This window comes from Varroa jacobsoni, unplaced genomic scaffold (assembly GCF_002532875.2).
Source record: "Varroa jacobsoni isolate VJ856 unplaced genomic scaffold, vjacob_1.0 scaffold_403, whole genome shotgun sequence".
Classification (NCBI taxonomy): Eukaryota; Metazoa; Arthropoda; class Arachnida; order Mesostigmata; family Varroidae; genus Varroa; species Varroa jacobsoni.
This window is the reverse complement of record NW_019213305.1, coordinates 59,687-83,479: the sequence shown is the minus strand read 5'-3', so window position 1 is coordinate 83,479 and position 23,793 is coordinate 59,687. Positions and strand designations below refer to the sequence as shown.

Below are 23,793 nucleotides of genomic sequence, written 5' to 3'. Positions count from 1 at the left end.
GGTGGCATATGGCTGAACGAAACGCCCGTCTCCGAAACAGGCTGTTTTTCGCTCTCGCCTATCCGCCCGAAAAATCGCCATCTCGTCGACTGTTCGTAAGCTCTCAAGCTCTGAAAGAGAAAGAGCTCGGACTTAGTCCCTTTTGGTCGGGGGCCTCAGTCTTCTGCCCTGGTGGCTAAGCTTGTCCCGCATAACAATGGACAGTATTACTGCCTACGCAACACTGTGCGAAACTGCAGTACCTCATTGTAGCAACAGGGCGGTAGCGGAATGAAGGTTAAGTAGTGGGAAGCTTGAAGGGCGTCGGGGGGCTACAACATAGAACATATCGTAGCACAGACGCGTTTGCTTTTAAAAAGATGACTCTGCAAAATATCGCGTCTGCACCCACTATACCATACGGGTTTGCGAGTCATGTGCACAACCCATAGGAAATTTCCTATTTTATGTATGTGTATAGACATTTGGGCAGATATAAGCTGTCGTGGTGGAGGAGGGTGGAAGTGACTGCATAGGTACATCGTCTATATGTTGCGCGCGATTCAGACCCCACGGTAGGTTCTGTTGTGTCTATCAACCTTCTTAGAAGGCTGTCGAGTTATACAGACAACAGGATACTTTTGCACATACAGGACTGTTGTAATGTCTGAACCAGCCCTGCGGCTGTGTGCAACGCGTCGTCGAGTCATCCTCGTCATGGTCCTCATCCGCCTATGCGTCTGCTACTTCGTTTTCTGACCGATGAAACTCTGCGCTTTCCTACTATAAACTGCCAAATGTTTGCTTGATGCTCGTCGTTGTTGTAGTGTAACGGCCGCCCCAGCTGTGCTGGTTCACTGTGTCCGTGGCTGATTTCGAATACTGACGCCGTTACGATCACCAGTGATGTCGCTGCGGCTGTTACTGCTAGTCTCATCGAATCGTCATCATCAGCCGGCAGCAGGAAACGCCATTTAAAAGGTCTTCTCCAACTTTGGTCACGGAGCAAAACCCAAAGACTTATCCAAGCAATTCACTTATCCGTAATTATCGTATCGGACTCACCAACTAACCTTCAGCAGACATATGCACGACAACAGAAACAGCGGGTCGAGAGTCAGCATCAAGAAGCAGGCGGATCGCAGACCCCGGAACCATTGGGGGGTAGGTCCAGAAGCCAACGGGCCGACGATCATGTTAGTGGAAGCCGTTGTGTTGCTATTTACCGGAGTTAGTTGCTGATAGATAGTTACCTAGATAGCGAAGACGCGTCTATGAGACTACAACAGCCGATAGAAATATTCATGGCAGAAAAATATCTTCGAGGTTGTTTCCTTTGTATATTGTTGCTACTGTATGTCCCGATACATACTCGCTTGGTTTAAAGGTCGATTTAAACTGCCCAGCTGCGCCACCAGCTCAAACAGCTCTCTCACCTATCATCTTCTTAGAGGCGTACCATAGATTTGACTGCCGGTAAAATGCAGTATGTCGATTGCTGTTCTCTGGAGGTTTGCTGATGTGAATAGGTCACGAAATCTCAGCATGCCCATATAACCCCCATATACGTTCCCATGGTATACTACCTGCATTGAGTAGATCTCTGTTGTGGAAAATTGTTTGCAACGGCTCGTTTCGGCAAAGCATTTTAGTTAATGTAGAAAACAGATATAGTTACTGGTTGAAAGCACATTGAATTTTGACAGAGATTCGAGGACGGCTGCTTAGGCCTATCTCTATAGTGAGAATGTACATCTGCACAGCTTTGGCCGTAAAGGAGCTTGGTGTCATTTATTAGCGCGTCATCTCTGTTCCTATCTAACGACAATTACTGTAGGGATATGCGAGAGACTGACAGCATCCTATCTTCTCTACCGTTGAGTCTGAACAAAATCACTCGTAAATTTGGTCATATTCGTATTATATGTTAACGTGTCGTCATGAGTGCTAGCGTAAAGATAAATAGCCCCCCATGAGTATTAAGTGCTCGTTGAGTATGTAGACACATCATTAGCGGCTGTTATTTACCCCGCTACGTAGATCTCATAAAAAGCGGCCGGCAGGCATAATTCTCACATCATTATACAGATACACTTGCAGAACAGCGAGCTATAGGAATCAATACGGGTAAAAAAGGCTTTTGTTTGGCCTAGAAATCATGCAGTAGGTTCAAATTTTTCTACTATATAGACCACACGAATCGACGTCTTTGTATTTTATTGGTAATTCATAAAAAAAAAAAATAAATAATAATTTTTCTTTTTCTAATGGTGTCCTCAGAAAACGTTACGTGCTTAATTTATTAATATGGCTACTTTTCATTTCATCGTGAATATTCGATTGTGTCCGCAATTCGACTTGTACTACTTAGGCACAAGTTCATACAAAAAAACATACAGCAGGTCGTTGCTGTAGTTCTCTGGGTAGTGTCTCTACCCAGGCGTACCAGTATCTACACTTATGGAGTTGAGCTAGTGCTGAAATTCTATATATATATATATATATATATATATATATATATATATATAGCATTATTGCAAAGCTGTTCGTACAACAGTCTTGAAGCTCAAGGCAGACATGTCGATTTCAAAGCCGATTTAGCATCTGCGATAGCGCTGTTATACAGCATTATTTTATCAAGTTTAGTGTCGCAACATAACATGCCGGCGGAACGTACGTGATAATACCTAGAGAATCGTTCGCATCAACGGGGTTCCTGCATGTCCTTACCAAATGGAGATCCAGTCTCAATGACGAATCAGCCCTCACCGACTTCGTTCAGCTATCATACGTTCCTTGTTGGCGGATAGAATTTGCCTCGAACGTCTGCCTCCCGCCACGACCGTCAAGCATCAACACAAATCTCGTACAGTTGTTCTATCTTAGTCTATGCAAAGATAACGTTGTTAATAATAAATACTGATAAATGTTCAACGATTGTCATGCGTATATTCAGTGACTTCGCGACTGTGACTAGTACAGAAAAATCAATCTTGCGATGGCTGTGGGTACAAGACGAGATGACCTACCTGCACGACACGCTCTGAACTACACCGAAGAAGCTGACTATTACGGAATTGTTTTTATTATTCTATAATGATCAGTCACAGCACCAGTTGCTTGCTTTCGTAATAGCTCAGAGTGGTGATCATGATCGTTACCTGCTCATGTGTTCACAACCCGCTGATGCAGGATGCTCACATCCAGTCCGTTCAAGCTATTGTTGTAGCTGATCTAGAGAAATTTCGTAATAGGACTATTTTTATTAGAATTTCTTTATTTTGACTTCGTAAACACACGCAATACGCTGTTCTCTTTTGTAGGTGCCCCTACTATTGAGTTACAAGGATATCCATCTCGTACTCATATTTTCACTGTCTGTTGACGAGAACCAGCGTCGACGTATCACCAGCAACTCCCCAATGTCGACATCTACCTACATATGTTGTTACGTTCTGTCTTCCTATATATATATGTATATATATATATATATATATATGTAGCGTTCGCTTTGTCTTAAGTAGTCTTTGATTCTCTTCCAGATTTTCACGGATATATCCATATATTTTCTCAAGAAAAACATCGGGCACAATTTTTGGTTGGTGGCATTCCCAATAAATCGCGCGAACGAAACGCCAATGAAGTTCTACCAAATGAAACGACAAAGAAAAGGAGGGGGCCAAACGAACCGTTAGAAATCAAGCGAAAGGAAGATAGATCTACTACTAAGTTTATTTCGCTAGCTGGCTCTCCCATTAGCTAACTCATATTAGCTAGCTTCGTTCCTACTTATAAGGTTCTGCTAATGCAGAGTGTTTGTTGCGTTTTCGCTCGTCTCTTCCTTCTGTCGACGTCGTCATAGCTGCTGCCGTTGAGCTAGGGTCGTCTTTGAGCTCCTGCCACAGTGCTACTTAGTGTTGTTTTGTCGGTAGCCGCAGCGGCCGTTTTGGCCAGCGATGCTCCGCGGCTATGGCTACAACTGCCTCGACGGATGCCGGTTGTCTATCTATCTGCCTGCCATCGCCCCGCTACGACGCGTCTCTCAAAGAGTCTATATCTTTCCGCTGCTACCCACTCCAAGAGTTGCTGTCGCCGCAGCTACGTGTGACTGTTGTTTCTGCTGCTGCTGCTGCTGCTGCTGATGCTGTTGTTGTCGAAGCAATAGAAACCCAAGGCAGTTAACGCGGAGGCAGGCAGGCGGGCTTTCTGCCTTTTTAGTCGTATAGATTTCCTTCTCTTTACCCCGCCAATTTTACTATAACCACCCTGGTTGTGGCAGCCTCATCTCTACCACCACCCCTCTACTACGACGGATCATCATTGTCTACCAGCGTTGTCTGCTACACGCTAGCCCTGGGTAGATGTGGTGGATTCGCCATTTGTCGATCATTTCACCTTGGGCTCTGTACGGGAGCTTTGGAGGTAGTTGTTGTGGCATCGACAGAGCGCCGTTGCTGCTGCTTCGCGGGTCGACTTGGCCGTTCACTCAAATCGGCTCACAACTACCTGCTTTTGCTTGTTTTTTCATCGTCTTCGTTTTCGTTGACACCGCCGTCATCGTGGTAGCAATCTTTCTCAGAAAATTTTTCTGCATATTGGTAGTCAGACAGACAGACAACAGCGATGGCGGCGGCAGCTGGAGCAGCAGCTCAATCGGGTCTGTAGATGCTGTTGCAGACAAGCATGAAAATATCACGGCAGCGGCGACAGAAGCGGCATTAAAAGGAATACCTAGCGTCCTAGTGATGGTTCGTTGGGATGGTATGGAGTGTAAGAAGCAAAGACAAGACAGACAGGCAGGCAAAAGAAAGAATCTCAAAGGAAAATGAAAAGAGCGCCCATAAGAAAGAGTCGGCTACCTCGTAGTGGCTGTACTAGCCGTCATCATGGCCGTAAGGAAGCGTAACATAAACATGGCCTTGCTTTTTATCTGCACGTTCCTTGGAGTGGGACACTGAAACTGCATACTACTACTACTGCTGCTGCTGGCAGCGAAAAGATGATACGAACAAACAAATATTGGTGCGTGTATGTTCCGCTAGATCCGACTGGAATCAGAAGTAATCAGGTAGGAGAACATGGTAATGATGAATTGGCGTCAAATCATACAGCATCAACTCCGCTTTCACTAGCATTATAAAATGGAACAGGATAAGTTGTAGCTGTGAGGAGAAGTTTTATTGTCCTTCGCGAAAGCATAAAAGCGTCAGCTTTTGCTTGGATCAAGGCAAATCACAGTTACCATCTTGTAACTTCTTGATGACATATATATCAAAATATTCAATGCTGTTAACTTCACCATCTTACTCATGATCTTTCTTTTGGATCTTGCATCAGAAGGACGATAACAAAGGCAAAGGGAACGTAAGGAAGCTTCGAAGCACGTAGACTTCAAATCAGATTTCACTCACTCACGTTTGCTGTTAGTAGTGAGACTTCATATACAGCCTTCGAGAACACAATATACCAGTATCAGAAAAGGTCTATAAAACCATTTAAAACACTTTGCATCATATGAATTATACCAGCCTTGTTGAGTTCATAAAAACTAGCTTGAAAGACGTCCTAAATGATTGTACGAGAGCAACGAGCGGCATTGGATTTTTTAGGCATTTAGAGCACCTACATGTATCGCTAGGCCCGTGAACCTTTGTCTGGCAAAGCGAAAGGCGTCATATACGTTTAGCCGGTTCGTATCGTTCCACTCGTTTCTCCTCATCGCAATAGAATCCCTAGCGACCTCTGCGAATTTTCAGTTTCAATTTCTAAGGTTCATCTCACAGATTTGCGTTGTTGGTAGCTCAAAGCTGTGCTGGACCCTTGGATAGCAATGACAAATTCGCTAAGGGGTACACAAAACGATTTCGGGTCACTATGTGCAATTTCAATCTTGTCTTAAGTATATACGATTTAATTGTTCGAAGTTTTTCTACTACAAGATTTTTCCTAGTGACGCGTATCACGTACATTACGATCGGAGCTACTTCGAGGTAGAACAAGCTGAGAGCGCTTGCGAAAGACAAGCGACGAGGCGATTGGATCGCCGATCCAATTAATTGGTCTGATTCACGGGGTGGTCACTGGCCGTGAAGTCAGTCACAAATCTGTGAACACAACTGGTGTTTGCTGCACTCGGAACCCGTTTGACACTAGTGGTACTATGTAGTCTCTATACAAGATGACCTCGATTGGTTTTCTCGGCCCTTTTTGTTTGACTAAAAAGGCCTTTCAGCGCGATGGAAAATAAGAGTGGAGTTAGGTTGTCCTCCTGGGCCTGACCAGCTGTCTGTGTGAAAAGTGGGGGTTCCAGGGTTTTCCTGTAGGATCGCGCCAAGAACCAGAACACATTTATAGTCACATTCATATTGGTTAGCGTGCGCACAGCCTTGTCCAAAACTATACATAACGCTGCCTTAAAGTCGATGAACAGCGTGTATAGCAGGCTGTGCAGCATGGGCGACGCTCTTTTGATGTCGGCCGTCAAAATCCTGCACGCCGTTTCTGTGGAGCGTTCTCTCTGAAACATATGTTGCTTCCTTACGATGGGGTGTACCCGTTCTAAGTAGCTGTTTACCCTCTTAGTCAACAGCTTATAACAGACGCCTTTCTTATTCCTCGCCATGATCAAGGTATATGGTAGAATCACCCTTTCCTTGGAAGATCATTCACAGAATAACATTTCTTTATAGTAGGGCGGTGCTATTAAATAGTGTTGTTCGGCAGGGTGCCAGAACGAGGACACGTTTGAGATACTTATTGTAGTTCCTATTTACACCGGTAGATTTACTGTTACGCGGGTTTCAAAGATCTTGCACTAGTTTCCGCATCGTGAAGTCTTGTTGAAGGATACTGCATCATATCGAGATCCCCTTTTCTCACGCTGTAGCGAGAAAAGACACTTCGTGCGGTATCATGTACTTTGACGTAAACATATCCGAGAAGTAATTTGTAAGGGCCGAGAAGCTGATCTGGTAAGCCGTTGAGCAGGCATGATGCGTCTGCCACTAGTATGATTAACGTTGTGCATCGGCGACCAAACGGGCCTCAAGCCGTTCAAAATATTGTTGCCTTTGTGACGCATACAATTTTCGATAAATCATCTTAAAAAGCGGAAGTTAAAGGCTGGAATTCGAATTGTACCTCGGCCATAAAACTAAAAGCCATCTGGCGCCCCGAGGCAAAACTGCATGTATAGTTCAACAACGACCTATGGTCCCGCGGGAGGGAGGAGGGACTCTGAACATTCTGGTGACACTTCGGTTGAGGGCTGAAAGCTTGCATGTAGATAAATCGCTGAGCTTTTAATATAGCAATAAAGCAAATAAAAACCAAATAAGCAAACATGCTTCGGCCAAGTCCATTGGTACGTTTCGAAAAAGCTCCTACAATTGAGTGCAATGGTGCATATATACATATTCGGACCACTGGATATTACGAATTTCAGTACGTTCTACGACAAACGCTAGTTTGCTCTATGAGACACTATACTTTTTCCATCAAATAGGGTATCTCGATATGCACTAGACAACGTTCAGGAGGCAGATTGTCCTCAAGGGAAACTTATATACATTTAATAGCGTGTGTATTCTGGTTCGTTATTACTTCACGCGAAAGTGTAGAGTAAATTAGCACGTAAATTTAATTTTATGATGTAACTTCTTGCGATGCTCGGATTTTACTGTGAACTGTTTCTAAGTGACGCTTAGACTGGGCATTATCAGTAGACAATAACTTATGGCGTCAACTGTAGCACCTGTTCAGTCCGGGCACAGGCGCATATTCAGCCTTATATAATTGAAATGTCAAAATCAGTGACGACTACCCCCTGTGTTTTCAAATGCAGTTAGATGTTTGTCGGCGTGTGACTTCGCTGAAGATTAGACACTACGCATTTCACAAACAGATAACATACGTCTCTCTTACATGTCGGCGACGTCAATTTTTCTGCGACGTTACCCTTTTTACCAGTTCGTATTTGTTTCTCTCTGGTCCCATGATATTGACTTTGAGGGCAAATCATCCGAGCACCTAACTCTACATTAAAAGAACTGGAAAAGCCTTCTCCAGCCATCGCTGTTACTGCTGTCTAAGTTTCTCCTCCTTTTTATCGAGAGCAGTCAAAAATATGTTTCTTGTGTAATATTCAGATCTCGACCACTTGCTCTACCTGTTCAATTGTAGTCGTTCCAATTTGAACTAGAATTTACGTTGTACAGTCTAAATTAACTAGCGTTGCCGCCTTGTCAGCGTGTTGACTCTAATACATGTGGTAAACGAAAGGATCCCGCTTGATCAAACCAGCGAGTACAACTTATCAATAACGTTGAGTCGTCATAGTAAAAATAGCGTAAGGAGTTTTCAATACTCTGTACTGACGTATATTAGGCCAACGTATGTGTCGCGGCAGCTTGACGCGAAAAGCAGGAATATGCCGTATCGAAAGGGCGTTGCAGTCGGCCTGCGCAGTTTGCCTCTAAAGAACAGGTGGGCATGCTTGATAATGCACAGTAGAATTCAACAAATAGCCACAACAGCAGTAGTAGCTAAATCGGCCGTCAAAACGACAGAAGACCACTTCGTAAAAAATGACCTATAGCACTTTTTTATACATCGCGTGGTCGCAGAGTATTTGCCCAGCTTCCGTTTCCCTGCCTGGCTGTCTTACATGGCCTTATTTGACGTATTACCATGCTGTCAAATTAATATAATGTTTTTGTTATTACTCTGATAGTAGTTTTCAACTTTGTAAGAGATTGGCACTTATCTAGCTGATAACGACCGAAGCGGACCTCGTTGTATGAGTTTCAGTAGTAACATTTTGAATACGACCTTGGTCGAACAAGTTGTGTAACTGATGCTATTGCATCACGTGTACATCCTCCGAGACGGAGGAGATATAGCTAGTTTGATTCATCGAGGTTCAGGTATGCATACAACGACTGAAACCGTTTTTTTGCTTCTGATACATCTTGAAATACTCGTACGATTAATCACCTATCTTCTTTTGAACTGGTCCTAGCATCTGATTGTCGTGCTACAAAATGTCAGCAAAATTATCTAGTTTATGTAATTGTGGTATTAAAATGGGCAAGCACTTCACTTGTTTGTGCGGCGGGGGCATTGATTGAAATCAATTCATTGGTGCGGGTCCCGCCTCTTTCATACACAATTTGTTTTCGTTGTTTGTTTTAGACACAACATCATTGAACCCAGCATGATCTGCACCCCAATATGTGAATCATCCCACGGTTTGTGCGAAAATTGTTAGGCACCTGTTACGGACGTTCCGTATATAATGAACTTTTATTGCGTTGTTGGTACCTGTTTTGCGGGCATTGTTCAAAACTTCTATGTTCGCTGTATCGGTTCTACATGACTAGATTTCTCCAACAGCGATTGAAGTGAACGAGTCCAGGATACAGGTGCATATAGAATCAATTATATGCATATGCTGTAGATAGTCTGTTTGTCTCCGCTGTTAATAAGGTAGTGATTGCTGCCGAAACAATCTCTTCACATCCATCCATCTATCCTTAGTGATCATAGTAATACCCGATGAAGATATTCATTTTGTCACTATAGCTTATAATGCAAGGGCATTTCCTTCGTACGCCCACTTTCCCCTATGCTGAGCCGTTCACGGTGTGCATCAACGGTCCCTAATGCTTCTTGCTATACGGTTTACATCTATTTTGTTACCGTTTAGAGGATAATGGTACAGCACGAAACGTGACGTACATTTTGTGTACACAAGGGTAGACTGGTGAGGCGACTCTACCGTTTTTGCTGTTGTAGTGCTGTGGTTATGACCGCCGCTGCTTGCTGATACTATGCGGCTAGCGACAGTCGACACACACTGGTCGCCAACGTGTCCGTAGGCACGCCGTATGTCCAGGTCCATAGAAGAGCCTGTGGTGGTACATTTCATGCTAGAAGTATATTACTTGTTACTAACTCTATTACGCTGTACATGTACCTCCAACATTTTATTGTCGGCAGCGTCAGTCCGTGCTGATCAGCTACTTCTCGGCTACTAATGCTACTTGATGCCTACAGACAATCGTTAGACTATCGCTAACTGTTTACTGTTGCTACAAACGGTTCGCCGCTCTGTGGCGTTTCTGGCTCCAGGCTGTGGCCGCTGTGGAGCTAGTCAATCACTGGAGGTCCGTATCCCTTGGTCCTCTAATAGGCCAGTGTCACAGTAGCTGCAATAGTCAGTGCGCAGTGTGCTGCAGAAGACTAAAGTCGGGAGCATTTTCGATAAGTAAATAGATAGACCACCCTCCAGTATGAGACGCGGTGAATGGCCACCCCTCGATGCCCATACGATGCTGCCGTCGTTTTCTCCTCGTCACACAGTGGACGCTTTTCGACATAGAAAACATTGTCCTATTGCAGGTTTGGTTCTTGCTACTCTTGTTGCTGATTCCATACAACGCGCTGTTTTTCGCTCATTTCAGTAGATAGTTGTGTGGTAACAACAACTAATGCTACGATTTCCCCAGCTTCGACGAGTTAAGGCAATGGGGGCGATACAGGATGAAGCGAACGTAACAGTTCTACGCGTTTACGTAGCAGAACACTCGAGGTGATTCTAACGAGTCTGTTATTTTTTTCGCTAGCATACGAACGTCAGTTCAGCCGATTTTGGGTGTTGATGAAGAATAACGCGCGTACAAAGGTCCGCCCACACTGATAGATCTGTATATCTCTATAGAGATAAAGCAAAGTACACGTATAGGGTTCGTTTTAGTCGGTTGTTTTTTTTTGCTGATGCTTCAACGATACTGCTACAGCTCTGCGTATGCTAGCTATTCCTACCAAAACCATATGTCGACACAGCGGGTCGGCCGGCTAGTTCTTCTTAGCTACTGTTGACCAGCTTGCTCCAGCTTTCACATCATTGTTTTGATGATAACAATAACACGCCACCGCGCAAAGGAAAATTTGTAGGAGCTAGTCTCTGATAATATGCAAGCTTGACGTACGCGTCATGTGGCACACCGTCCATACTGAGACGTCGAGTGTGTAATGACAGACAAAGCGGAAGAGTCTACTCACGGAACCAGCCGGCGTGCTATTCCCTAAACGTGTGTGAATCAATCCAATCTGTCGTTTTCAATCAGCGTTTTGGATTCAACTTAGCTGACACACAACAACTAGACAAAACGTATCTAGTCGTCTTGGAGTGATAGCTGTTACAAAGTTACAATTTGCAGCCCACAAATCGACAGAATACGCTGCTTGCGATGAAATCCCTAACAGCGATACTGGACGCAAACATAGAGCCGCTAGCGGGCAGACCCACGTGTAGGCATATTCAGATGATGGTGAGAATCCATTGACCCATATATGTATCTTTCATTGGAGAAAAAAGTCTGCTACCCGCACATCTAGACTGAGCATGAACCGGATTACTTGGTGCGTTAAATTGAAGTTGCACTATATCTAAAACGATACCGTCTTGTATATTGTCATAGCATGCCGCGCTACTCAGTTGCAAAGCTTCGCGCTCCAGGAAAATTTGCGTAGAAACGTAGTGTGGTTTATGAGCACGTTGGCACAGACACGCACGTACATCTGCATATTCGCGTATGCGCGGCAAAAACACATCAGAAAGAGGTTATAATAACTAATATACATATATGTACCTTTTTCTATTCACAGCCTGTGTAGTGTATGTCGTCGGCGGAACTTTAAGCAGCGACCCCCTGGTCTTATTCAACCAAAGGCTTGCCCGTTTAAGCCGTCACGTTACATATATATATATATATATATATTACGCATGTATTATACGTTGTAAGATGTCCTATCTTAATAGACTGACGAGTTGTTACTGCCGGTGCCTCGCAACACGCTGTTGCCGCCGCAGCTGCCAACGGCTGGCTCCGCGTTGTTCTTTCACGACGATATTGATGTTAAAGCCGACGCTTGTGGCTTGCTGCTAGCGTTGTTGTTACTGTCGTCCGTTGCGATCGTAGCCGTCTTCGTATGGCTGCCTACTTCCTTCCAGCGAGCAATACGGACAGTTTTCCAAAACAAGCAACAATCAGCTTCCAGCCAATTACTGCCCTGCAGCGTCGGCATTGACGCGCTGCCCAGAGCAAGTTAAAGGCAGCCGGCATACGTGGCTGAGACGCGTCCTTTTCTATGTACTACAATAGAACCACGATGGCCAAAACAGCTACGGGCCCAGCGAGAGAAACAAACAGTCACCCGGTGTTTTATATAGAGCGGCATTGAATGTAGCTAACGTTTCGGCTACGACTATTGTCGCTATCACTGATACAACTAAATATATATTTTGATTTTTAGGCTCAGAGCTGTATTAGCATCGCGTAAGATGGCTGCCGGACTCCAGCAGTACACGAAACAAGTGTGCCTTCTTCAAGATTCGAACCAGAGATTCGCGCGCGCCTAAGTACAGTAAATGAATACGTTGCCGTTATTAATTTCGGATTTCGTGTTTCGTATTGCCGTTGAGCAGCGCCGATCGAGGCCGCTGGTCTTTTCCGGCACGACTATAAACTGTATCTTTCGGCGGTCGGTTTCGAACCTAGATTACCTGACGTGCTTCTAGGCTTAGTAGGTAGACATCTTACTGCCATTTGCACTGTTACAAGTGCGGGAGGAGGAACGTACCAGCATCAGCAGAATTAATACTATGGTTACTGCTCGTGCCGTGGAAAGTGCAGCACGCATACTGAATGTAGCATACAAAGGATTGCATGATAGCAACATGTTTCTATAGGTCTAGCATAAAGTAACACCGAATCACTCAATGATCCTGCTGTTACGGTTACTGCCACTGTAACACCACAAACACGTTTCGAACGCTTCTTTAGATAGGAGAAACGCATGATAGGTCAAAGACAGATACACAACACAGAATCAGGCTAATTGTTTCTGACATGAAGGCGCCACAGGTTAAAATGTATTCATGTTCCAGATACCTGCTACCTCTCTGTCTATTAGAAGTGCAGAAATCATGCAAACATGTAAGCTTTTTTCAAGTTTTGCAAAGCTAAGCATATATTTAGCGCCTAATTTTGAGAATAGTCATGAGCAAGGACCGTGTCCTTGCATAGCTCAACAAATGATTACTGCTGCCTGAAGCCATTCGGAACTTCTAAAGTAAAAAAAAATCATCAACATTGATTAGCAAGCTGTCGGCATTTTCGAAGCAAAAACGTACGATCCTTACCGATTCGATAATAAAGGATAAATGACTTTCTCGCTCTGGGATGCCACGGTTATTGATCGGGGATCGACTAGCCATCCACTCTAGCGTCTAGCGAGGTATAGAACATAAGGAAGCCTCAAGCCGTAACAGGTGTACCAGTGACGCTCGACAGAAGAAAAACTTGATACTTAGGGAGTTGGTGGATTGCGAGAGAGGCGGTAGGGGCAGGCAAAAGAACTTCCTTTCACGAAACTATATCTGATTAGGGCTTACAGTTCGGCAAGCATAGTGGCAACGGTTACAATCGGCCGTCGACCAAAGCGAGTGCGTTCCAGCCGCTTCCAGCAGAAATGACTCCCACGAAGAAACGCCGCGGATCAGGCGATGATGGTTAGGCCACTGAGTGACGTCCAGCAGATACGAAAACCAGAGCTAGGGGCAGCGATTTTTAGCGATACCACGCGTCGGGCAAATGTGGTAGACACTTTCCATAGGCCGAACGAAAATAGATCGTCGTCCATCGTACGTCATAATAGAACGACTCAATTGAAGCTATTACGAGGGTAAATATCTTCAACATAGTTGAGCTGAACTGAACGAGTCACATAAAAGCTATACTTCAAAACCGGCGTATGCCGCAACAGAAATTTCGCTAAATTGTTTTCTATGCTACAGTTAGCATTACAAAATAGTTAGTGCAGCATAACCAAGTGTGTATATATACACGTAACAATATCAACAATATGTAAACTAATCTAGCTTTCTCGACTCAATAAATTGTCCTAAAAAGGCCTTATAGAATACGAATAGAAGTGTTAGCACAACATAACCTTGAGTTATAGAGAACCAGTCCATCAGATAGCTACGATGATTGGCTACACCAGATTCTCTTTGGGATACTTTCTAATTTAATCATTTTATCTATGCGTCCGCAAAGATGTCTGTTGTAAGTGCTTTGACTGTTCTAGCTGATTTCATTAAGACGCCATTTTAAATGAACTATTTGTTTAAATTCTATAAAACAGTGGAATTATTTCTTCTGGTGAGCGTTCCTTTAGCATTATCTGCGATTCGTATCCTTTCTTGAAGCACCTAGATGCGTAACAATGTGCTTAATAAACCCATTTGTAACCGATCGCAGGCCATTTCAGTACTAAAGGAAACGAAAAAGCGAAAAAAGAAGCTGCATTAGTACAGCTATTGTTTGTTGCAGCACCTAACTGGAAGTACGCTTTTTAAGTTCTATATGATCTTTACTTAATATAAAAACGAAATACACAGGAACGTAAACGCTAACGGGTAAACGAACAGAACCTAAAAGATACTCGAATTGGCTGTTGGTCGTACATTAAGGATGCTACCGATTAGTAGCCTAGCTCTCCTCTTCTAATAGGTCACAACTATTTCTATGAGCGATTGCCTGAAAGTGCTTTAGATCAGCCGCGCGATCATCCTTGATCTGGGCTATACGAGCTGGCCATAAGCTGTGTAGGCTTATTCCAGTGACAACAGATACACAAAGTTGTTATTACGGGTGTATAGTTTCAGCTGCGGCTACGAGAACCAGTTAAACCGATACGAAATTTCAGTAATACAAATAAAGTCTCTATTTAGCGGGTTTCTAGATAGTCGGTTAGTGGTTTTGCTATTGTTGCTAGGCCGACGCGTTGAGCGCGGACCTAACCGCTCGAAGAAACGAGGTCCTTGTTCACCCGGCAGAATTAATATTGGCACGAATCGAACGAGGTCGTTTTGGCCGGAAACAGGTCCACATGTCGCTCTTTCACTCTTGGCGGCTTTTGCTATGAATCGAAACTAAGAGCTCGGCTATCTATAGGGTCAATGCCGGCGGCGGCGGGGTTAAATTCTCTGCTCAACGGAAACCAGCCGCTCGCCTGATGGACATGACGGCCCGACCAATATATCTGGGTGTTGACTAGAGAATGGTTGATTCTGAAGTCATCTGTGATCATTTCAATGTCGTGTTCGTCTTGCCTCGAGAGGTATTTCTATTGTCATTACTGGCTTTCAGGCACACATTTTAGGCGTATAGAGACGTTAGCGTCAAAGACGTCAGCTGTTCCACTAAATTTTCCCAGGACAAGCTGAAAATGATCGCGGTTGTGTCCTGTCGAAATAGATTAGCTGCACTACCGAGTGCTTGTGTTATGGGATGATCATGGATGTTCTCGAACACGTACAAATTAGTACACTTTAGATATTTAGAGCGCTGGCTGTGGAAGACCGGCGCAGCTAAACGCCATTTGCTCCGCATCCTAGATTACATGACAACAATCAGACACGGGCTGGAAATAACTAGCGTTATTCCTCATCAAGCAGTTAGCTACCGTCCTGGTCGAAACGCGTCTGGGTTGACTGATTGGCCTGGAATAAGTGCTTCTAGTAGACGCCAGCCAGTACAATGCACAAAAGCAGATTTTACCGCGTTGAACGAAGAAAATGCCATACTTAGACAAAGATTGAACAGTAATCGTTACATCTATTTATAACGGCTTACTTTAAAACAATTAGAAAAATTGAATCAATCTTCGACTCTGCTGCCGTTGTTGTTATTGCCATTTATATAAACAGTTTCATCGTGTTCGAAGAACGTTGTTTTGTACACACTTCAATTGACTATCCGCGCCTAATTCTCAACAATGAAGAGATCCCTTGAGAGAAAGCCTCATTTAGCTGTTATCGCTTAACGTGCTCTTACTGCTCTTCCGGAGGTATCGACCTGATTTCACCTACTCATCTCTATATACGCAGGTCCCTTGAAGACCTACTATTGTTTCATGCTGTAGAACCATTAAAATCGTCTCAGTAATAGCTAGTACTGATATATCGATGCTGTGTAGATGTATGAATGCTAGCGATTAGCCAATCAATTAACGAATACCTAAGTTAATAAGATCAACGTAGACGTATCGCATCCGTTCGCGGTCGATGTTGGACACGGTTCATATCGAAACACGTAAACACAGTGTTGCATTTGTTCTGCGGTATTCGAAAAAACGTTCTATTAGCCATCTAACTCCTTTACGTCCGTACACGTATATGGGCCGTAAAAAAAAAACATGGATCTATCGTGCCCTTACTCTCCGTTACCGCTTACAGCCCGTACCGAAATACACGTATTCGAGTGGCCCGCACAACCATTTCCAGCTGCCGTACCGTTCAGAACCGACTGTCGGTAAAGTTAACGAAGCAGCTAGCGATTGGGGATTACGAAAAAGCAAATCGTACGCAATACGTCGTCGCGGACGCTGTCCCGCGCCAGGCTACAACTCTGGGTCTTGGTTGGCTTTCCAGCTTTTGCTACCATTATTTCACAGTACATTTTAATTTTTATCTTAGCAATGAATCGAGCGAGTTCGACCAATAGGACTTTATAAATGGGACCTAAAAAGCTCAAATATCCCACTGTAAGTTATTCCTACTATCACCAGCCGTGCTCAGTGGAATCTTTGCGTCGCCGTTAGGTAAATAGCCGGCTGTACGATTGATTACGCTATCGTTGTCTGTTACTTCCTTCGCACACTTATCCGGTATACCACTTACCGATAGAGCAACATGCAACGTTCATTCAATGTAACAGTTGTTGCTGTGTTATTTGAACGAAACGACAGATAATTCCTGTCGAAATCAATGCTTCCCCTGTAGAATAAATACATTCTGGCATCGGGCCTCGTTTTAAGGAGGAAACTCTTCATAGGGAAGTACAGAACAGAGAAGGGGAGAAGAAAAAAAAGAAAAGGATTTTTTATTTACCCTCCAGAGGTGAGCGGCAACTTGAGAGTATTTATGAGAAGATTTACTTATTTGACTTACAGTGGCTACATTTTCGAGATGGTCGGATTCTGGCGTTGCGATTCCACCATCTGAGCTGCATATTTGTGCAGACAGAGTAACTTCTGAAGGGCTAATCTCTCTCGATATTTTGCCGGATGCTGATAGATCAACTGAGACGTAAGTGATGCATTGTATCCTCATTATAATCTCTTTATTCCTGCGAATTGCAATGGAAATCAGTGAACGAAGCTTGTACCTTTGGCACACAAGACCACAGAGATTTTGCGCGGCATTTTCTTTCCACTTATTAATTACGTCGAAACAAAAAAAAGCATCAGAATACGTTGCGATCATGCCACGAGCGAAGCCAGATTCACCGTAAACGGCGTCACGTCAGCTTCAATGCGGATATGGCCGACTCCATTATAATTGGTAAATATTCCCATAAAGCATATTTAGGAGCGATTACAGGACAGTCTCGAAGTGTGGCGTAGCGGATCAAGGTCGTATGAAGTTTTCGCCACTAGGAAGCATCGTAAATAATTTGCGTATAGCATCATGCAATGATATTTTAATCCCGATGTGCCATTTAAAACCCTTTGCCTCTTCCGTCAGACTTTGGTATAATCATATTTGACATCATACTTGGATCTTCTATATGGGATCGATTTAATTAACTTGGATAAAATCTAGCTGGCACTCCTTTGTCGAGGTCAAAGTTTTAGCCTTGTTCAGTGAGGGACCCACAACGATCTTTCATCAAAGCGCGATCTAGCCCTGGAGGGCGAACGCCTTCGATCAATATCCATGGGCTTTTCGATCCGAGGGCTGAAACAAGTTCTTTTTTATCCAGTAAGGATAAAAAAAATAAAGAGATTATTATTTTGCAAATCGAAGCATCAATATTAGCAGTTCCGCAGACTGGCTGGTATTCATCACATAGACATAATTACGAATGCAGCCGCATATCTATCTGATCGACAGAAAATTCCAGCTCCTTTGACATTTACAGCTCTCCGACACAAGCGTTAGTGTGCGAGAAAGCTCCTTTAGCCTGATACAAAAATGAAATCCGAAAGCGAATATGTACACCTAGTTATTTAAGGTGCACTGCGCAATTTTCGTTGCGCTTAAAAATTCAACCCGGAAGCTATCAATACTTCCTATTTTTTCTCTTCTAGCTATTCTCTAGCACATTTCATTAGTGTTATTTACTTCGCTTTATTTCTCACCTTTAATTGAAAAGGGGGCTGATTCCACGCAAGAATTCCGCACAAGAAAAATACGGCAGTCCATTCCCGTTGTGATCGCTTATAGTATTAATACTCCTCTGTTTCGGATCATCGACGTGGCCTCCGCTGTTCTAGGCAACAACCCTCTCTGCCATTCTAAAGTGGAGGTCACTTGAAGAAGTCTAGGCTGACGCAAGGATTGTCTTGAGCGGAGACAGCTGGCAATCAATGAAGATTTAGGACTTTTGCATTGGTCGTGCATCTGCGCCGATTTATCTACCACTACTTGTGCCGGTCCTGCAGGCGTCTGCTTGCCTTCGATACCGTTAGGAAAGTTCGGCCACTGAGAGAAGACGAGGGCGGAAAGCCAGAGGGTTTTGCCATTGCGAGGCGCTAGCAGTCCGGCGGTTTAGTGTCGATCCCATCTCCAACTTTGTGAATCCTAGTTGACGCAGGGCGACGCAAGAAGGCGTCGCGACGCGACGAACAAGCGCAACGACGGTAAGAAAACTGTACGCGTCGCAAGCTTGGAACCACTTTCATTCACACACACACACACACACACACACACACACAAATAGATGCATCGAATGAAACACTACAAGGTTTAGAAGATCCCGTGACATTCATGCCCGTAAATTTCATGCTTTGTTGTCATTCTTGCAGATCCCGCTAGCAACTCATTTGCTGGCCATTGAAACAGATAAATAGCTTTGCCCTTACCTATTACTGTTATTCACAGGATTAAATCGACCATAAGTCTTGTGATATAGAAGCGAAACAGGTATCCTTGTAAACGCATACACACCCTCTGTCTCTTGGTTTCGAACTTTGGCGGGCCGTTTGGTACTACTTCTGGTACAAAGGTCTATTCTCTATGCAACAAATTACTCATGGCAAACAAAAGTGCGTGGTTTTCAGAACATCAGCTCTTATACAATCTCTATGCGCTGGGCAAATTGCCACCGAGAATCTAAATTGTTTGAGTAACTTCAAATCAACAGTGTAACCCATCGCTAAGAAATATGCGGCTGTAGAAGCAGGTTCCAGCGCGACGGAAAATTTACGACAAAAAAAAACTGCGCGGATTACAAAGTTGATCGCCATCGTTTAAAAGATGCCTTTCTGATGACTGTTTTATTTCAGTCAGGGCGTAAGAGGAGAAATCTAGTGTGAGGGAATTTATTATGTCACGGATTGTTTACAGAGATTTCAGGTACACATAAGATGTCATACAAGTCAAATAAACGCGTTCAAAAAAAAAAGAGAATCCAATAGATTTGAACTATGCTGTTTGTAGCCGAATCACTTCAATAATGAAGTAGCTAGCTGACTTCGATTTTTCTCTTGCTAGAGCTTTTCTTCAAAAATGATCGCAAGCTTGCTTAAAAGAATCAAAGCGATTTTTTGGCCTGAAGTTTTTGCCCCGAGTGTCGCGTGCAGTGAACGAGACGTCATGTAATGAATTACTGAAAAACATTACTTGCATACTCTACAAACAGTGATGCAACAATGAATACTAAAGTGTAAAAAAAGCAAAACGGTGCAGCGGGTCGCATAAGCCGATTCGCACAAAGTGGTCAACAAAACAGCCATGCTTTGCGATGGCCAGATATGGCCGCCGAACAGCCCAGATTTGAATCTGTTGGATTCCTATGCGAGAGTCTTACACGTTTCAATACGACAACATCGGCTTGCTCACTCGTACTACCAAAAAATATTTTTCAGGATTGAAAAAAGCAGGCAGCAGAAACGAACCTGGGAGCGTCTCAGGGCCAAAATCGAAACTTTCGTCGCGGTGAATGGCGATTATATTAAATAAACATTACTATCCGGAGTGACAGTTCTAGCATGCGTAAACCCTTGTTACAATATTTGCTTTAATTTAGATACAGTTTTAGGGAGAAAAGATTAAAAGTCAATCTTGGTGCCGTACCCTATATATGCGAATCGATCGTGTATACCATTCTAGAGTGAGGCATGTGTGTTAGATGCTAACGAAAAAAACAGAAAAAAAAAGACAAAGTAAGGCAGAAGAATCGAAAACCTTTGTCTTCTTAAAAGCCTTGCTTTATTTTTTTGCCTACCACAGCCCGGCCAACAAGCGCCTCCGCTCCTAATTTGGGCTCCTTAGGCCAGTGGCAGGGAAGGAACTAGGTCCAGTTCGTTATCTTTTTTTCAGTCCTGCTGCTGCTCTGGTCGGTCCGCCTCATGGGCTCCCTGCTTGACACTGATGCGGTGCGCTTCGATTTGTGCAGGAATGCTTTCAATGTCCTTTTTCGACTGCTCCTGCTACCGTCGTCGTGACAATGTTCCCGATATACGTTTTTCTTGCCGTCTGTCTTTGGCAGTAAAAGAACCAGAATAGAGAAGTAGCCCGCGAGCTTTGTCAGCATGCGGTACCTTATTTTGACTCGGTTAAACTCGACCGCTCTGCCAGGTCGTCGGCTGACTGTCTTTGGTCATTGGAAGGGCCTAGTTAGTGAACGCTGCAAACAGTGCTCCGTATCAAAGTCCAAGCGACAAAGCGTAGTGCCTTATCAGAGAGGCGTCCCCGCAGGCATTCCCATCGCCGGCACTGTGCTGAGCTCGCTTTAACTGACTCTACCTCCCGAAGTGCCCACCTCACCACCTTGCCTTCCCTTTTCACCTACAATCACCCACCCACCCACCCGACGGATCATCCAATTCTTTTTGTCCAAGCCCGTTAGCCTCAGCACCCAGCAACCCGTTCAAGCAGTGCGAGCGACAGCCACAATTCAGCTGCTGCTACATCTCCTACATTGTTTCTTGCACAACCTTGTTTCTTGTCTCTTTCCTGGACCCGTTGTGACTCCTTCGAAACTAAAGCGGCAGCGACAGCAGCAGGAGCAGTAATGCTACACAAGCCATTATCGCCTTTGGTGACATCTAAAATCAGGAGCCCATTTGCTGCCTCTTTTATATTATGATGATGGCAACGAGCACTATGCTTTTGTTGTCGTCGAAGTCAACATTTCGTTATACGTTGTCACCGCCGCTTCCGTAGTTGTCGGTCTGTCCCTCTCTCCTTCGTCGAACAGCCGTTGCATCATTGTCGTCTGCTGCCACTCGCTCTCTCAATTCGTGTGTCAAACTAGGACCGATCGACCGACCGGGCAGCCAACCGCAGGAAGGCAAATCGGGAAGGCGGCGAGCAAGCGAGCTAGTTCGCTGGTTGGCTCGTTGGTTGGGGGACAGGCTAAAAATTCAAGGCCCTAAACTTGGTCCGAGTCGTCCCTATCTTCGGCGTTCCTCAGCACTCGTCTCGTCCCCTAACCTCCGTCACTACGTCTAACCCCTCTACACTGAACACCGTTCTAATATCCCATTTTCTCTCTTACACTACACTGGGCAGAGCAGGCGGCGCCAGTGGCGATGGTGGCACTAGCAGTAGTGGTAGCGCAGGCGGTTCTCCCAACGCACACCCACAACCGGTTCAGCCTCTTCTCCCACCTTCAAGCCCCAGGTCAGCTGGCCCGTAACCCCCATTACTTATCCTGGTTTCGTTTCCTATGCCTCCCCGATCCTTCAGCTCAACCCAGCCCTATTCTTGATTCGAACTTCCTCTGTTCAAGATACTCGGTCAGGCTCTTTCTCCCGTCGAAGCAACCAGCACCCCGTTCGTTCACCACACGATTGGGTCGCCCTAGAGGCCATATGGGACCTACCTCTGAAGGCGCTCGTTGGCAACTGACGCGAAGCGGGTAGTGGGGCAACGGGCCAGTGGGACACTGGCGAACACGGGCAGGTAGAGGGAGCATTCAGTAGTGCACGGACGTAGCCGACGAGAACAGCCGCTTCCCCCATGGGTTTTGAGGAACAAAATGGGCCGCGGCTGGCCGTTAAGGTGTGGGGAAAAGGGATAAAGCAGGCGACCGAGGGGTGAGGGCGCACCTGGGATGGCGGCGTTACAACACTCTTGGTAACAACGCTCTGACGCGAGCGAAAGTGCGGGGATTGTACACAGACACATATACACACACACACACATACACACGGATACATATATACAGCCACATGCACAACGTTCTTAGTCAGCAGAATCAGCAGCAGCCGCCATAGGCAGTAAGCAGCACCAGGTCGTATATAGACATGCATATCCTTATGCATACACAGCTAAACACACACATACATACCGACAGGGAGAGAACCAGCCGGCCAGCAGCCACAATGACGCTAGCTGTTCTCTTAGAGAGTAAAGGACGACGAAGACAATGACGACGATCAGGATGGCGTTCAGTGTGAGCCTGCCTGCTCGCAGAGCAGCCAAACTGTCCCGGCAGTCAAAGCGGGTTAGTTGCAGCGTTAGGCAGCACCCTGGGCAGTAGGCAAGCAGCAGGCGGCACACACATACATACACGTGCACACCGGCCTTACACACTCACAGCCACACAGAGAGAGAAGTATACACAGCGAGCAAGCACTCTGCACACCTTTGAGCCAGGAGGCTCCTACAACCGACCATGGAAATTTCCACGGGCTGAAGGCTAGCTGCCCGCACGCACACCAACAGCAAACATACAGCGGAACCGTCATCCCGGCGTGAATACCACCATCGCCGAACGCCAAATGAACGACCATGACTCGGTAAAATCTGTGTGAAAAGCGAGGCAAAGACTAATGGCAAGAGTGAATGAGAAATATATGTGTATATATATATATATATATATATATAGAGAGAGAGAGAGAGAGAGAGAGAGAGAAAGAGAAACTTAAAGAAAGACAGCGGGAGAAAACATTGAAACTCCTGGTGATAATAGCGATAACGATGACGCTGCTGCTGCTGCGGTTGTCGTTGATGTAGCTCCTAGTGATGACTAAAGCTCTGATAATTGGCGATGACGATGGCAGGGATGATTACGATGCTTTGGTTGGAATTTTCGGGAAAGCCAGTGCCGCCAGTGGCCGTAAGGTAGCGAAGATGGCGGCCGCGCTGGCAATTGGTTTCAGCTGCTACCGAGTCCAAGAAAGCGAAGTCGGTCAACAATAGACGGAAACTACATTGTTGCGGTTGTAGATAGCCACCAGCAGCGGGGTAGCCGTAGTCGGTTGGCAAGCCGACAGGCAAGCAGGTCTTTGTACAGTTAAGCTTTCCACCGACGCGTAGATTTATGCTCGCTCTCAGACACACACGTAGACACTTATTGCACTCACCCATTTAGACAGAAGCTCATATAAAGGCTTCTGCAAGCTTGATTGGTGCATGTTTTCTCGTAACACTGCTGTCAAGGCTGCTATTGCCGTTATACTAGTATTTGCCTATAATTAGTAGGGAGTAGAGCGGTGTCCTACAAAAGAATACAGAGACAGACGGTGTACATCGAGAAGCTGCGTGCACTCGAAACTCTACAAAGCAGAAACCGATGGCCCTATGAAATTTTTATGGACAATTTTCTTTAATCAATTTAACGATTATTGTACGGAATATAAGTTCGCTACAGAGTCTCGTGCCGCCCATTAGCTCTGCTCCGTAGAAATATGTAGAGCTCCTATTCTGTGTGCCTGTGATCGTATGCTGGCAGAGAAACTCAAAGGGGGTAATAAATCTACGGATGCTTACGCATAAACGAATTATATATG

At 44.9% G+C, this 23,793-nt stretch overlaps 1 long non-coding RNA gene across 1 annotated transcript in view; it reads right to left on the bottom strand.

Moving 5' to 3' along the window:
* LOC111260126 (uncharacterized) overlaps window positions 1–22,764 on the bottom strand; it is a 51,388-nt gene extending 28,624 nt beyond the window's left edge. Inside the window, exons 1-2 of the long non-coding RNA XR_002680112.1 lie at window positions 22,676–22,764; window positions 18,193–18,634 (exon numbers count right to left, since the gene is read on the bottom strand). This is a non-coding gene — a long non-coding RNA (uncharacterized LOC111260126). The remainder of the gene's footprint in view (window positions 1–18,192; window positions 18,635–22,675) is intronic.
* Window positions 22,765–23,793: the final 1,029 nt, after the last annotated feature.